The sequence below is a fragment of the Sciurus carolinensis genome, chromosome 6 (assembly GCF_902686445.1).
Source record: "Sciurus carolinensis chromosome 6, mSciCar1.2, whole genome shotgun sequence".
In the NCBI taxonomy this organism is placed as follows: Eukaryota; Metazoa; Chordata; class Mammalia; order Rodentia; family Sciuridae; genus Sciurus; species Sciurus carolinensis.
In genome coordinates, this window is record NC_062218.1 from 78,916,194 (window position 1) to 78,934,175 (window position 17,982).

Consider the following 17,982-nt stretch of genomic DNA (forward strand, 5'->3'; position numbering starts at 1 on the left):
CAATCAATCATTTAGACTTAACAGACATTTATAGAATATACCATCCAACCAAGAGCGAATACACTTTCTTCTCAGCAGCACATGGATCCTTCTCTAAAATAGACCATATATTATGCCACAAAGCTAATGTTAGCAAATACAAGAAGATAGAGACACTACCTTGTATTCTATCAGATCATAATGGATTGAAGTTAGAAATCAATGAAAGAGTAAAAAACAGAAACTACTCCAATACCTGGAGATTAAACAATATGCTATTGTATGATGAATGGATAACAGAAAAAATTAGGAAGGAAATTAAAAAATTCTTAGAGGTCAATGAGAACAAAGAAACATCATATCAAAATCTCTGGGACACTATGAAAGCAGTACTTAGAGGAAAATTTATTTCATGGAGCACATTTAATAAAATAAGTAAAACTCAACAAATAAATGACCTAACACTACAGCTCAAAGCCCTAGAAAAAGAAGAACAGACCAACACCAAAAGTAGTAGACGACAGGAAATAGTTAAACTCAGAGCTGAAATTAACGAAATTGAAACAAAAGAAACAATACAAAAAATTGACAAAATAAATAGTTGGTTCTTTGAAAAAATAAACAAAATTGATAAACCTTTAGCCACACTAACAAAGAGAAGACGAGAGAAAACCCAAATCACTAAAATTCGGAATGAACAAGGAAATATCACAACAGACACGACTGAAATACAAAACATAATTAGAAGCTATTTTGAAAATCTATACTCCAACAAAATAGAAAATTTCGAAGACATCAACAGGTTTCTAGAGACATATGAATTGCCTAAACTGAACGAGGAGGACATAGACAATTTAAATAGACCAATTTCAAGTAATGAAATAGAAGAAGTCATCAAAAGCCTACCAGAAAAATCCAGGACCAGATGGGTTCTCAGTCGAGTTCTACAAAACCTTTAAAGAAGAGCTCATTCCAATACTTCTCAAAGTATTCCATAAAATAGAAGAGGAGGGAACCCTCCCAAACTCATTCTATGAAACCAATATCACCCTGATACCTAAACCAGACAGAGACACATCAAGGAAAGAAAATTTCAGACCAATATCCTTAATGAACATCGACGCAAAAATTCTAAACAAAATTTTAGCAAATTGCATACAAAAACATATTAAAAAGATAGTGCACCACGATCAAGTGGGTTTCATCCCAGGGATGCAAGGTTGGTTCAACATCAGGAAATCAATAAATGTAATTCACCATATCAATAGACTTAAAGTCAAGAATCACGTGATTATTTCAATAGATGCAGAAAAAGCATTTGATAAAATACAGCATCCCTTCATGCTCAAAACACTAGAAAAAATAGGGATAGTGGGAACATTCCTTAACATTGTAAAGGCCATCTATGCTAAGCCCATGGCTAATATCATTCTAATGGTGAAAAACTGAAAGCATTCCCCCTAAAAACTGGAACAAGGCAGGGATGCCCTCTTTCACCACTTCTTTTCAATATCGTCCTTGAAACTCTAGCCAGAGCAACTAGACAGACCAAAGAAATTAAAGGAATACGAATAGGAAAAGAAGAACTCAAACTATCCCTATTTCCTGATGATATGATTATATACTTAGAGGAACCAGGAAATTCCACCAGAAAACTTTTAGATCTCATAAATGAATTCAGTAAAGTAGCGGGATATAAGATCAATGCACATAAATCTAAGGCATTTTTATACATAAGTGATGAATCTTCAGAAAGAGAAATTAGAAAAACTACCCCATTCACAATAGCTTCGAAAAAAATAAAATACTTGGGAATCAATCTCACAAAAGAGGTGAAAGACCTCTACAATGAGAACTACAGAACACTAAAGAAAGAAATTAAAGAAAACCTTAGAAGATGGAAAGATCTCCCATGTTCTTGGATAGGAAGAGTTAATATTGTCAAAATGGCCATACTACCTAAAGTGCTATACAGATTCAATGCAATTCCAATTAAAATCCCAATGATGTACCTTACAGAAATAGAGCAAGCAATTATGAAATTCATCTGGAAGAATAAAAAACCCAGAATAGCTAAAGCAATCCTTGGCAGAAAGAGTGAAGCAGGGGGTATTGCAATACCAGATCTTCAACTCTACTACAAAGCAATAGTAACAAAAACGGCATGGTATTGGTACCAAAATAGAAAGGTGGATCAATGGTACAGAATAGAGGACATGGATACAAACCCAAATAAATACAATTTTCTCATACTAGACAAAGGGACCAAAAATATGCAATGGAGAAAAGATAGCCTCTTCAACAAATGGTGCTGGGAGAATTGGAAATCCATATGCAACAGAATGAAACTAAACCCATATCTCTCACCATGCACAAAACTAAACTCAAAAGGGATTAAGGACCTCGGAATCAGACCAGAGACCTTGCATCTTATAGAAGAAGAAGTAGGTCCAGAGCTTCAACATGTCGGCTTAGGATCAGAGTTCCTCAACAGGACTCCCATAGCACAAGAAATAAAAGCAAGAATCAACAACTGGGATAGATTCAAACTAAAAAGCTTTCTCTTGGCAAAGGAAACTATCAGCAATGCAAAGAAAGAGCCTACAGAGTGGGAGAAAATCTTTGCCAATCATACTTCAGATAGAGCACTAATCTCCAGAATCTATAAAGAACTCAAAGACCTCTACACCAAGAATGCAAATAATCCAATCGACAAATGGGCTAAGGAAATGAATAGACACTTCACAGAAGAAGATCTACAAGCAATCAACAAACATATGGAAAAATGTTCAACATCTCTAGTAATAAGAGAAATGCAAATCAAAACCACCCTAAGATTCCATCTCACCCCAATTAGAATGGCGATTATCAAGAATACAAGCAACAACAGGTGTTGGCGAGGATGTGGGGAGAAAGGTACACTCATACATTGCTGGTGGGGTTGCAAACTAGTGCAGCCACTCTGGAAAGCAGTGTGGAGACTCCTTAGAAAACTTGGAATGGAACTACCATTTGACCCAGCTATCCCACTCCTTGGCCTATACCCAAATGACTTAAAATCAGCATATTACAGAGATACAGCCACATCAATGTTCATAGCTGCTCAGTTCACAATAGCCAGATTGTGGAACCAACCTCGATGTCCTTCAGTTGATGAATGGATAAAGAAACTGTGGTATATATATACAATGGAATATTACTCAGCCATAAAGAATGATAAAATTATGGCATTTGCAGGCAAATGGATGAAACTGGAGAATATCATGCTAAGTGAGATAAGCCAATCTCAAAAAACCAATGGACGAATGATATTGCTAATAAGTGGATGATGACACATAATGGGGGGGTGGGAGGGGTTAGTGTTAGGGTTAGAGTTAGGGTTAGGGAGGGGGGCAAGAATGGAGGAAGGAAGGACTGTATAGAGGATAAAGAGGGGTGGGAGGGGTGGGAGGGAAGGGAAAAAATAACAGAATGAATCAAACAACATTACCCTATGTAAATTTATGATTACACAAATGGTATGCCTTTACACCATGTACAAACAGAGAAACAACATGTATCCCATTTGTTTACATTAAAAAAAAAGAGGCTATCCAAATACTTAATAAATGTATGAAGAAAATGTACAAAATCATCAGTAAATGTCACAAATGACAGATTTGTCTAAACCACATTTGTATGAGTAGGGATGTGATGCAATGAGATCTACTCTATACTTCTGGCAGAAATGTAAACTTTGGAAAATAGTTTGGCACAATCTAAAGCTGAATATATGCATAATCTATGAACGGTAATTTTACTTCAAGGTATATATGAAACACATATTCCACACAATTTCTTCACATCTTAAAAACTGTGATTATTGCAGAGTTGAGAATATGCATATATATGAATGTTCCCAGCAGTATTATTCATAATAACCAAGAACTAGAAATAATCCAAATGTTCATCAACAGTGAGATGGATAGTCACACAAGGGAATACTATAAAGCAATAAAAATGTACACTATCTATATATTCAACTATATGGATGATCAAAAGAAGTTGTAATAAAAAAAAACAAGGTATGATTGTTTATATATTTTTCTAAAAAGCAACCGCCCCCCCACCAACATACACAAAGTCCAAAGGAAATAACAATTGTTGGCAAGGATATGGTGAAATTGAAATCTTTTCGCCTTACTTATAGGAATGTAAAATAGTGTGGGTGCTGTGGAAAACAATATGACAATTCCTTAAAGAATTAAGCATATGATCTAGCAATTCCACTCCTGGGCATAAATATATATATATATCCCAAAGGGCTGGAAACAGGGACTGGACTAGGCATTTGTATATTGTATTATTCAAAACAGCCAAAAGACAGAAGAAACCCAAGTTGTACATTGACAGAGACATGACTAAACAAAATGTGGTACACAGGTTCTATGGAAAATTGTTTGACTTTAAAAAGGGACTTCTGACACATGCTACATATGGACGCACCTTTAAGATATTATTCTAGGTATAAAGAGCCAGTCACAGAAGGATAAATATGGGAGGATTCCACTTATATGAGGTACCTAGAGTAGTCAAACTCATACCTTTAGAACATAAAGGGTGGTTGTCCAGGGCTGGGAGAAGAGAAAAATGGGAAGTTATTGTTTAATGTGTACAGGGTTCCATCCTGGAGATAGATGGTGGTAATACTTTTATAAACATGAGGTTATACTTAATGCCACTGAATTGTACATTTAAAAATGGTTAATTGGTAAAGTTTATGCCATAAATATTTTACCATAATAAAGAAAATCTAGACTACAGTGTTGGAAATAAAGACAGTGGTAATTTTTTTTTTTTTTTAGTTGTCACTGGACCTTTTCATTTTATTTTATAAGAGGTGCTGAGAATCAAACCCAGTGCCTCACACATTCTAGGTAAGTGCTCTACCACTGAGCCACAACCTCAGCTCAAGATACTTGTAATCTTAAAGGAGAAGGGAGAGGGTGGTGCGTGGTGTTCAGTGATTGGAAGAGTGGGGAGGAGCTTCTTGATACTGGCAATGTTCCATTCCTGGGCATATGCTATCAGTGGTGGTTAAATGACTGTTTGGTTTATGGTGCTTTATAAGGTGTCATATTTATGTTTTGTGTCATTATCTGTTATCATTCACAACAAGACTTTTAAAAATATGGTAAATGTATTACATACACACAAAAAAATATTCATGTCATTTGTCATTACAACTTGTATTTTGCTAGCAGTCTCTAGTTAAAAGGACATGGGTTTTGGGGTCAACCTGCCCTTAAACTTGAATTCCAGCTTGGCCAGGTACAAGATAAGTAACATTGAAAATTCTTGCTTTCTTTGAATCAATTTTCCCATCTTTATAACAGAAAATATGATGAAAATTACTAAAACAAATTTTTAATAATTAAAAGTTTATGTAAAGAATCTATAACATACTACCAGGTAAATATGAAGTAATCTAAATATATTAGGATTTAATTCTTACTTGTAGAAAGCAATTTCTTTACATTTTAAAATGTTATCATTGAATAGTTGAGACTATCTTGTGTGGAAACCATCTCCAGAGTACGAATCAAGGTAAAACTGTCCCAAATTAAGTTATCTGAGATATGTTGTAGTTCATTCTTTCATTTTAATTGATTAAATCAGACAACAAGCAGACTGAATTTATAACTTCACAGTAAGGGTCTAAAGTAATGTCAAATGCTATATTTTAAAAATGCAAAAAGACAATAAATTCATAAGAAACAATTAGTCAAATATTTTCAAAGAGCTGTTTATTAGAATAATGAAAGAGAAAATTTTTTAAAATTGCTTCCATTTAACATTTTACAGATTCCCTTTGTGTCCTAAAAGACAATGCAACAGCCTTTGATGTTCTACATACCATTTACAGAGGTTTAACTGTATCACATGCCAATGCTTCTAGTTTTATCCAAATCTACTCTAAAATTACCCATGTAATTATCCCAGTAGAAATCGTTGTACCTTTTCATTGTTAGTTTCATTAAGACTTCACTGATAGGAGTCTGGATGTATTTAAATGTACTTATCAGACTTCTTATTAGACAGTTAAAGAAAACATTTTCATATTATTTCAGGTGTAAAAATCACTAAGGTAAAGCCTAACAGAAAATTACTAGCCACTATCAATACAGACAAAAAAATAAATTGCCATTAGACTTACTTCAAGGTATACTTTTTTTTTCTTCTTTTTTTCTTTTCTTTTTTTTTTTTTTTTTTTTTTTTTTTGTACTGGGGGTTTAACTCAGGGGCACTTTACCACAGAACTATATCCCCAGTCCTTTTTAGTTTTTATTTTGAGCCAGGATCTCGCTAAGTTGCCTAGGGCCTCACTAAGTTGCTGAGGCTGGCCTCAAACTTGCAATCCTCCTGCCTCACGAGGTATACTTTAAATGATTCCAATGAGAGCACCTTTTTATACATATTTCCATTCAAATAAAGGTAATTCCATTATCTATTTCACCTGAAAATGAGATTATGTTGTGGCAGCTCTTTCTTTAATCTTTGTCATATCTCTAAAGAATAACTGCTCAAATTACATGTTGACAGTAATAAAGACAGTAATAAAGTGGTGGTGGGGCATTTTCAAGGATTCTTGAACTAAATGTTTTGAGACTAGAGTATCAAACACTATATGTAAATTAAATTCTCAAATACGTCTTTTAATTAGAATTTTTACTTTTACCATTTATTAGTTATTTCTAGTTTTTTCACATAGTATTCTTTACTTTGTCCATCCAACTTATTTAGTTAAATAAGGATTAGAGATGACATAGAATTTTCAGGACTTAAGCAAAGTTTCATTCTTTTCTTTTCCTTTTTGTTGTATTCCTATATTATTATTGATCCTCCAACTGTTTCCAAACCAACACAAGTAGTTGTTGAGGGTTTTTTCTGTGCATGTCTCCATCCAGAGTACATCATCCTGGTGCTTCCCTTCCATGAATCCCCAGGAGAATATTGGGTATACACACTATCATGGAAGTTACCAATATGTTCAATTTTATTTACTTAACCTGGAGTAGGGCTACAAATTAACTTATTAATTTCTAGCTTCTCCCTTCCAATTTCTTTAAAGCAGTTCTCTAATATTGATGTCAGGTCAATATAGAATAGTAATAGCAGTATTTTATGGAATTTATCATATATAATATATAATCTAAAAGCAGTTTGTCAAGACAGAAAAGGAATGTGAATTAGAGTATGACCATACCTTTATGGGTATAAATTACAATTTCTGTCTCCTTTTTGACGTTCAAGAGTCTATTTAGTCTAAGCACTGGGCACGATGGTAGATCAGGAAGCTAAGGCAGGAAGATCTCGAGTTCAAAGCCAGTCTCAGCAACTTATTGAGGTCCTAAGCAACTTAGCAAGAACCTGTCTCTAAATAATATTTTTTAAAAAGACTGGGGACTGGGGATGAGACTAAGTGGTTCAGTATCCCTGGGTTCAATCTCTGGTACCAAAAAAAAAAAAAAAGTCTATTTAGTCTAAGTTTTTATTCATGTTTTTTTATTCCCAATGGATATAGAAGCAACCAAAAAAAAAAAAAGAAAGAAAAAAATGACACACCTTAGTCAGAATTAGATATGAATTAGCTTAGTCAGAATTAGTATGAATTAGCTTAGTCAGAATTAGCTATGAAGGAGAACATTTAATTCAAGTAATAAACTTAAAATGAACATTGAAAAGTTCTATCATTTTGAAGAATGTTCCTGTTCTTTTCAATACGAAAACATTAAAAACTAAAATGAGGCCTTGGGAGAACTTTAGAACTTCATAGTTGAACTGCCTTATAGTGTATGAAGATGTTTTATAATTTTTTTAATAACAAGGATGTGCCTTACAGTTTTTCCAAATACTTTGTCTTCTCCTACCCTAGTTCATATATTAAGACTTAATAAACAGATGTTTGGGTAATAATATTATTAGTCTTTGTGTATCAATGTTCGCTTGGCTAGATAAAACCTCACCTCAAACAAGTTGGTGTTCATTGTAATGGATAATGCTTGAAATATCTAGAAAATTAAACAGAGTTTGAATTTCTTTTTATGTGACAATTCACATAAAGGTATTTGCTCTGATGAGATTTAAAAGGCAGGTAAAAACTAGTAAGAGAAAAGAATGCAACAATTCACTTTCACCCAATACTACTCAAAGTTAATTGAATAATAAGCACTTGAGTATCTTGAGAGAATGCAGATATTCATCAAGCAGGTCTTGGGTGAGTCCTGATATTCTGCATTTCTAATGGAAAAAAGTTTTGAGGGGCCAGGTCCTAGCAAATCTACACAATTATGATTGTACCATGCTTAATTTTATGTCTTTTGCTTGATGAACACCAATGCACTAGTTAATGTTTTAAAGTGAACAATGAGAAACTACAATGAGAATACTATATAAAAACTATCCAATGCTATATGTTAGCTTCCGTTTGTGAAAAAGTAAAAATACTGCAGGAGTTATAGTATGAGATCTGGAAATGTCAGATTTGTTTAAGGCTCTCACACATATTTTACTTGATTTCATTGAAAACCTCCCTAAAGCATAAACTACATATTCATTTGAAATTTTACCAACTCTAATTTTGTTGTGAGACTCTAGACAAAACCACATGTCAAACTTAAGGTTTAATATGACTTTTTTAGTTGTGTACCAATTTTTTATAAACTGAACTAAAACAGAACATTCTTAAAGAGTTCAAAAGAAAGAGAAACACAAGAGGTCATGTAGTTAAATTAGGGAATTTCTTTCTGTTAAAAAAGTAGTTTACAATATGGCCCTTTTTAAAAAACATATCTACAAATGTTTTCTAATTAATGTAATCCTTCTGAGTGGTATAAGTCAAGCTAACACTCATGTTGAAAGTGGGTTTTCCCTAAGGAGAAAGCTTTGATACAGGAAAATTCCATCCTCCAAACTTTCACATAGTACAGGAAATTTTTAAAATAAAGGGAGAAAAAATAATCTTTAGGAAATATGTTGAGAAGTATAAAGACACTAGTAAATGTTATTATGGGAGAGAATAATACCATCTGATTATTTTCCAAGACTCAAATTTTGTGAAATAAACATTTCACAGACTATTTTGGTGAAATTTAACATTTCTAAATCACAATATTAAAGACAAAAGAGTTGGAATATTGGTGTGTTAAAATGTTATGGATGGGTCTACTTTGACAATTTAGCCTGTCGGATGTGACTTTCACAGTCTGTTGGCAGTTTGTAGGCAAGACATCACACCTGTGACTCTGTGGTTGATTAATGAGTCTTTCAGCTCATTGCTACCATCTGAAGAAGGGCTGTGGCCTTTATGAGCTTCACTGGTTTATTCGCCTTAAACAGCAGTCCTGCCAGGGTATCTTCCAGAAGAAAATCACACCTGGTTAAAGCTAATGAAAACCTCAATATGTCATTTTCTAGACAAGTCAAAAAGCATGTAAAACTAGACAAAAGATGTATTCAAGTAACATGAATGTAGTTTTGTCATAATCTGCCAATCCAAGAGTAACATAAAAAAAAAGCTTTCCTCAATGATATACTTCATAATGTCAACTTTAGAGTGGCAATTCTGAATTCTCTGTGCTCCAGGAGGACTTCTACAATGCCAGCTCTTTTGCTATACACAATATCTATTTTCAGCAGAAGTAGGTAGATTCTAGTTCACGAAGAGATAGTCTCTTAGTTTTAATTATCTGCAAATGATTAATCCAATTGGGGAATGTTTACATTTTGTTTCAAGCTGCTTGCCTTCAAGGGGTCCACTTGAAGTGTGGTTGGGACTCTCAGAACTTTCTCCTGAGCACAATATTACTATGGGGACAGAAAGCCTTTAAAAACATGAACACACTATTCCCTCCTTATCCTCTTAAAATAAAGTGTGAACTAGAGAAGAAAATGAGAGGGGACAGTGAGACAGAAGATGGAAATGATGATCAGAGGTGTAAAGCTGAAATGCAGCCTAGTAGAGGGTAAAGTGGTGGGAAATCAAGGAAAGAGCAGAGATGGGAATCTCCCTCCCTCCAGGGCTCCATATTGTAGCTTTATTTCTGTAGTACAATGAATTTTCAAAACATCAATAATATTTAAGTAACTATTAAAATCACTTAAAGGTAAATACCTGTTATTCAACTAGCTACAGACATAGGATAAAGTTTAGCCACATTTAAATGGCAAAGGGAATCATAATACTCTATGAGCACCAAATAACCCAAAGTTACTATTCTAGCAAAGTTACTATTCATTTTCTTGCCCATGATATTAACAAGTCGTTTGTATCACTGTACACATTATCAGTAAACAGTGCCCTGAATTGGACAAGTACCTGCATGATATTCTGATGCACTTATTCAGATCTCTACCACCATGTTTCTGTTCATCAGAAACTGGAACTGATGGAATAAGAGTGAATACTATTTCTGTACATTTATTTTACAAACATGGTATACCTGATTTTATCAAGGCATACTATCAGGATTATTATTCATTATCATCATAATCATTGCCTTTTTTCCAATTTCCCATTTGTTGCCTATCCTAAAAATTATGGAATAAAAATATGTACTAATCTAATCTTAATTTATAATTTATTTGGAAGGATTAATTTTGACTGATTAAAAACATTGATTATTCAAGAGCTTAACTGAAAATATCAACAATGGTTATTTAAGCAGTTACAAAATGATCATTTCAACAAATTGTAAAATTGTTTATCAATGATTTTAATTCTGGCTGCAAATACAAATCACAGGAAAAAAATTTTAAATAATAATGATTGTCAGAAGACCTTAGAAATTCTGATTTATTTGGTCAGTGGGAGACCTCGGCATTGTTTTTTTTTTTTAACACTCTTCCCAAATTATTCTAATGTACCAATGTTTAAGTACCATTGATCTATATAATAGTCCTTGTGTTTATTTTGCTGACCTAAAAGAATAACATACTTAATCCTATAAATGAAAAGTGATATCTCAAATTAAGTTGGAAAATAAAGTGATCAGTCGTGGTGATTCTTAGATCTATTACTATGGTTCATCAGTTGGACCATAAGTCAGAAACCCTGGGCTTGGGAAACTGCTCAGCTCTCCACTAATTCTACCTTCAGTATGTTCCTGAAGACAAATGTTTTCTAAACCATAAAATGAGAAAATAAAGATGTTTTTCCTGCCTTGAAAGCATGTTCCCAAAGAATTTCCACGACTTCAGAACATGGTTTTTAAATATAAATAATCACAGTATTTATTTGATTCCATTTTTCTAAAGGTGAGATTTAAACCAGCATGAGCACATATGTGTCAGCTAAGCCACCATTCTTTCCAGTCTGTGGCAGATATCACTAATAGATCACAGCACTACAGAAAAATAACTATCCTCCAGGAATTTGCACTCAAGATAAAAATATTTTCTATTTGTGAGTTAAGCATTCATGAGCTTCTATTTAAAGGGATAATATAGCAGAGGAGTCAGCAGAAGACTAAAAATGTCCAGAAAGTAAAACATTGTTAGCGTAGTTCAGTACAAGGACAACATGTGAATCCTGTCCTAATGGAAGACATAGTGGATAATCTACTCCTAATAACCCACGAACTTTCTATCCTAAGCCAAATCAGTTCTGAAATCAATTTGACTCAAGGGAGAGAATAACCAGATCTGTCTGATGCTACATTTTCATTGTAAATTGGTAAAATAGAACTCTGGTTTTTTAAATGTTCTCTTGTGGGTTTGGTTAGTATGAGCCAAACAATATTCCTACATGAAACCAAACTGCGCAGACTTTCAAAGGTAATGGTAAGGTCAAAGACTTGGGTGAAATATCAACAAAACCATCTCCTGCCAAAGAGTTCACCTGGTCTTCCAGCATTGAGGCATTTGATAAAGAAAACGACTGCAACATAATTGAAGTAACTCACTATAGCTTGGATTTGGAATGTCCCCCAAAAGCCCATGTATTAAGGCTTGATCCCATTAGCACTTGATCCTAGTGCTAATGGGAGATGGTGGAGCCTTTAGGAGGTAGGTCCTGGTAGGAAGTCATTGGAGGCAAACTCTCACAGGGAATTGTGAGACCCTGGTATCTTCATCTTTCTCTTTTGTTCCCAGTCAGGAGGTCAACAGACTTCTTCCACCACATGCTCCTGCCATGATATAATACCTTGCCAAAGATCCCAAATCAACAGAGCCAACCAACTATGGGCTGAAACCTCTAAAACTTAGAGCTGAATTAAACCTTCCCTCTTTTAGAATTGGTTATCTCAGGTATTTTGTTAGAGTGATAGAAGGCTGAGCAACTCATAACTCAAACACTTTCTAGACAAAGTATTTCTTATATAAACTAAGAAAAAAGAAGCTTTTTAAAAAGTAAAAAAAAAAAAAAAACCTTCCATTTTGCAGGATTTTTCATGTTCAGAAATAATAAAATTTGTATAAAGATTGTAATGATGCAATGGACACAAGAGTTAATGCTTTTTGAGGGCAGGGCTCCCATCTCATGCAGTCCTAGATACCCTCTCTCACGATAAATCCTGTACCAAAAGACAGATTAGTCCTACCATCTGTTGCCTCCTGGGAGATAAATTGCACATTTCAAAGTATGGCAACATTCCACTATAGCATAATGAAGAAAATGAAAAACATATTAGCAAACTGAACACTTTGGGGAAATTTCATTTTCAAATTGTGTGCTGTTTTGCTTTTAAAGAAGTAAAATTATTAAATAAAATGTGTGAGAGGAAGCAAATATTCTTCCTTGTAGCAAAATTATGGATGCTTTTACTTTGTGAAAAATAACATTATTTCCAACAAATGCATTAAAATCACACATATAATCCACATTTTCAGAGTTGTTATGAAGAAGCATCTATATGTACATACTTCTGCTGAAATCAAATTTCAGTCTTAAAATCCTTGTTAGATTATGGGTTAAGAGATAAAAAAATGAACAATTTGTTAAGAAACAATTTCACTTAGTTTCTTTGTCAGAAACCCTTTGGGATCTAGAAATTCAGTTTGAGGCCGTCTTAGACCAGCCAGTTTGGAGTAGAAAACATAAACGCACTGACTTGGAAGCATCGCTACCTCTCTAGGCATTCCCACTGCTGTCAGGTAACTCTTATCATCCAGAGGGAAACAAGTACAAAAGAACAGACTCTGCAACTGCAGAACAGACTGCAAGAATACCGTGTGATTAAGAGCAAGACAAATCAGGTACACCTCTCATACTTGACCAAGGTCACTATTAAACTAGCACAACCAAGTGTGTCTTCAAGAAGATGCATCCCATTGAAGCCATATAAAAATAAGGCAAACAGAATTTTAGTGACAGACTACAAGGCTATTTGATCTATGATTACACAGGCCCATCAGTTGCTTACACATGCCTGAGAAACTTCCAGGTCAGATGAGGACAAGGAATTGAAAGAAAGACTCTGTAACACTTTCAGTATTCTTCACCTGTAGGTTCAAATTGAACAGTTGCTCCCTTTTCCCCTCCTGCACGCCTCACTCAACCTAGCATCTGACTTTGTCCTGAGAAGCCTAACATTTACGCACTGTTCATGTATGTTGCCAATAGTACTGATGTAAAAGTGAAAAATGCTGTGAAGAAACCATCACTCTAGCCAAAACAGCCTGGATACAAGATATTATCTATATTAGTCAGCTTTCTATCACTTTGACAAAATACCTGAGATAATCAACTTAATAAGGGAAAAAACTTTATTTTGGCTCATGATTACAGAGGTTACAGTCCATGGTCAGTTGTTTCTTTTGTTTTTAGCCTTTGGCAAGGCAGTAAATACATCATGGTGGAGAGTATATGGTGGAGCAAAGTTGCTCAATTCATGGTGGCCAGGAGACAGAGAGGAAGGGGCTGGGGTCCCAAGTTCCCCTCCCAGGGCATGCCCTCAGTGACCTAACTTCTTTGTACTATACTCCACCTCTTAGAGCTTCCACCACCTCTGAACAGCACCACTGGGCTGGAGATGAGGCCTTCAACAGATGGGTCTCTGGGGCACATTTTAGATCCAAACTACAACACTGTCTCTTTCATGTTGTTTCTACCTATGTTGAACTGTCTATACTACCTCTCACCTTGACTATCTGGCTGACAGAGTTGAACTATTACTGCCCCCACTCATATGTGTTTTCTGACTCCCCTACATTCAGCTTGAATTGGCTTTCTCTCCTTTGTGATCTTCTATTATAGTTCTATGGTAACTGGTATGAATCTCTATTATAGCTATACCCACAGTTGTTTTTTTTTTAAATCTTCTCTACTAGATTTTTAATTTCTTGACAGCAGGTGCTGTGTTTGGCTTACCTCTATCTGCTGTGTCTAGTGAATGTTTGATGGGTGGATGAATGAAAGTCTTAGATCTACCTATCTATTCAAAGTTTTCCTGGACTAAATAATGGGATAGATATGCTGTTATAATCAAGACAGCATATTTTGTGGGTTATGTAATACTTTTGTCTACTAGCAAATGCATTCTCTGTATAATAAAAGAACAAGAATCTGGAATGTCCTTTACACTAAGTTGTCAATTTCCAGAGAGTTCTATGTTCAAACACTTTACAACTCTGACTTACTGAAATTGATGTTCAGCACTAGCTTTGGGTTGAACCAGATGCATATGCATAAAGAGCTTTCTGGAGAAGAGACAGGTAAACAAGAAGGCCTTAATCAGGCTACTGACTTCTTTACAAATCCAGTCAGACCAGACAAAATTTTTGTACCCTAGGATTTGTTACTAGGTTTAATTTATTAACCTAGAACAATCAATTATTTGATAACAAAAAAAATCTATAATCTTCCATGTCAATTGCTAAATCTCCTATTTCTTTGTGGTTTTAGAAAACTCCCATTGTTAGAAATCTAAATGAGTCTATTTTTATCTCTTTTACTAAATTACAGCATTTTCCTATTTTTTTTTCATTTAAAACCCTATTCAGAATAATGACAATGCTCAAAGGATATGTTAAGGTTTATGTGAAAATTAAAAAGGTCAGATTTGCTACCTCTGGGGAATAGAAATTATAAAATAGGTGATGAGGCAGAGCAAAAGATTACTTTTACTGTACTTTACTAACTTTTACTGTATACAACATGTATTATTTCTAGTGAACATGTATTTGATTTAAAGTAGTTTAATACAGTTTTTAATAAGTGAATTCATAAGATTTTGTTCTTGGTGACCCTTCCTTAACTAAGAAAGTTCTATAACAAAATTATTCAAAAACAATAAATTTAGGCTGAACCCAAAAAAGCACTGTTATGGTTTTGATATTAGGTGCCCCTCAGAAGCTCATGTATGAAACAATGCAAGTTTAGAGATAAAACGATTGGGTTTAAAAACCTAAGCAGTGCATTAATCCTCTGATGGGGAATAACTGGGTGGTAACTGTGGGCAGGTAGGCCGTGGCTGGAGAAGGTGGGTCATTGGTAGTATGCCTTTGGAGTCAGTATTTTGTGAGCTGAGTCTAGTCTCTCTCTCTCTCTCTCTCTCTCTCTCTGTGTGTGTGTGTCCTGGTGCCATATCCTGAGCCACTTTTCTATGCTACACTCTTCTGCCATGATGTTTTGCCTCACTCAGGCCCCAAAGAATGAAGTCTGCCGTCTATAAACTAAGACCTCTGAAACTGTGAGGCCCCAAATAAATTTTTCCTTCTCTAATTGTTCTTGTCAGGTCTTTTGATCACAGCACCAAAATAGTTGACTAAAACAAGCATGAACTGTGTCCCATTCTTTCACTTTTGTGGTTTACAGTATAAGTCACAAGTGAGAAGAGCTTGATATTCTTGTCCTCCAGGTGACCAGTCAGCAAAAGCATTAGCAAAGGACACAGGGGGACACATGCCAAATGTTAACATGGATCATTTGGGTTATTAATGCCCTGAGATTTTGGAAAACAGGATATTTTTAAGAGTTATAGGACCAGGGAAGATCTTAGTGGTGGCTCAGAAATGGTCTTGGAAAGGCAGAGTTGAGGGATGCCAGTAAGAGAAGTAGAGAGGATAAGGTTGACAAAGGCATAGGAGCTGTTCACATGGGTTTCACATTTGTAAATATCAGAAGTGCTTAACTTCCAAAGTGTCAGTTGTTCTCCTTGAGCTGGTCAGTCTTCTCATAAGTGACCTCCACTCTTTCTCTTAGGTTCAGGGAAACTTCATCCTAGCCAGGACTGAGTAATCTTGTCCTTGAGGGTGGCAAGTTACATTGCCATGCTTACAACATTATGTAAAGGTAACCAATAAGAGAAATTAACATTTTTATTAGCAGAGCTTAAAGAGGAGGGGAAAAAAGTGGGTAGTATGAGTTAAATTCTGTATTTTTCATTGAAAGGAATCAATAATGTAATTTTAAGTTGACAAAATTTTAAAAAATTGTGGTGTAGCATATCCCTTAGATTAAAACAAAAAGAAACAGAAATGCTTCAAATGGTTACAACTGGAGTGAGACTTGTGTGATTTAGGAGGTGGAGTGGGCTCTTACATGTCATATCTTATCTTCTTGTACCATTTGAAATAATGTATGTATGCCACTTATATTTTATTATAAAATAAATTTCAAAATCAATGTATAGATTTTGTATGCTGAAATATCTTGATTTTTAAAAATTTCTAAAGGTCTCATATTATGGAAAAAAGAGATCAGGTTTAGAGTTGTATTCCCAAGGTACACTGGGGTGAGAGTTTAATCTACAATATAAGAAACGACTGCAGGAAAATAAAATAAAATACTAAAATATATGCCAGATGTGGTGGCACATGCCTGTAATCACAGCAACTTGGGAGGTTGAGCCAGGAGGATCATAAGTTTGAGACGAGCCTCAGCAATTTAGTGAGGCCCTTAGCAATGCAGCAAGACCCTGTCTCAAAATAAAAAATAAAAAGGGCTGGAGATGTGATTCAATGGTAAATCACCCCTGAATTCAATGCCTAGAAAAGAAAAGAAAGCACTGCAGGTATTCTAACTAATTTATATAAAAGTATACAGCATGTCAGAAAACAGTACAGTGCATCTGAATATTATAATATTAATAATGTTATGTTATATATAAATAAAGGAAAAATATTCAATGTTGTTCAGATTTGTTAGTATAATACTTAATTGCATTTAGTAGACACTTAAACTTTTCTTATAAACATGTCAGAGTAAAAATATCTTCAAAGAGCTTATTTCCTTATGTTAATATAGCAACATAAACAAGCGTGAGATATTTAATGATGACCAATAAGTCTTAAAGCAGTCAATACTCTTTCCATTTGCAGTCAAACTGAATCAATGGACCTATGACAGCTACTCCTGGTGGAGCCTGTGCTAAAACTTTTTTGCAGAAAAACATCACAGTGGCTTTGGGGTCTGAACAGTATTTGACAGGGAAAAGAATTAAAGAATTGTCATTGAAAAAAGAATGTGTTCTATACAAGCAAGTTTTTAAATAACTTTTGATCCATTGCAAGAAACCAAGAGTGCCAGTATATGAATGCATAATTACGTAGAAGAAAATTCATTACAAAGTGAATTTTGGTTCAATTTGACAAGCAAAAAATTTTCCCATGGCTGCTTTTGAGGAAATTATTATACCTTCTTTTCATCAAAATGTTGCCAATTCTGCATTTCTGTCAATAGCATTTAACATATTTATTTAGGCTGTCTCTTTTCTCACTGAAGTAATGGAGACCTTTATTTAAATTTTATTCCTGTTAGCTTATATAACATATACTTATATAATCTTTCTATATATAAGAGAGTCACTCTTTCCATCCCCACTCTGGTAGCCATAGAAAATCACCACTGAAATCTACAGTTAGCACAGCTGACATCATGGCCCCAGCTGTCATTCCTTCACATCTACCATGGCATTTGTGCTGAGTCCATGCTTCTCCTACGCTGTTCTTAGCCAGTGTCTGAGAATGGTGGAAGGACTACAACCAGCCCACTCCTGGTAAGACACAGGATTATTTTAGTGG

General features: G+C 34.6%; 1 protein-coding gene across 2 annotated transcripts in view; it reads right to left on the minus strand.

The window, feature by feature from the left end:
- The window catches only part of Kiaa0825 (KIAA0825 ortholog), a 413,039-nt gene that overhangs the window by 173,506 nt on the left and 221,551 nt on the right, over positions 1-17,982 (minus strand). The window lies entirely within an intron of this gene.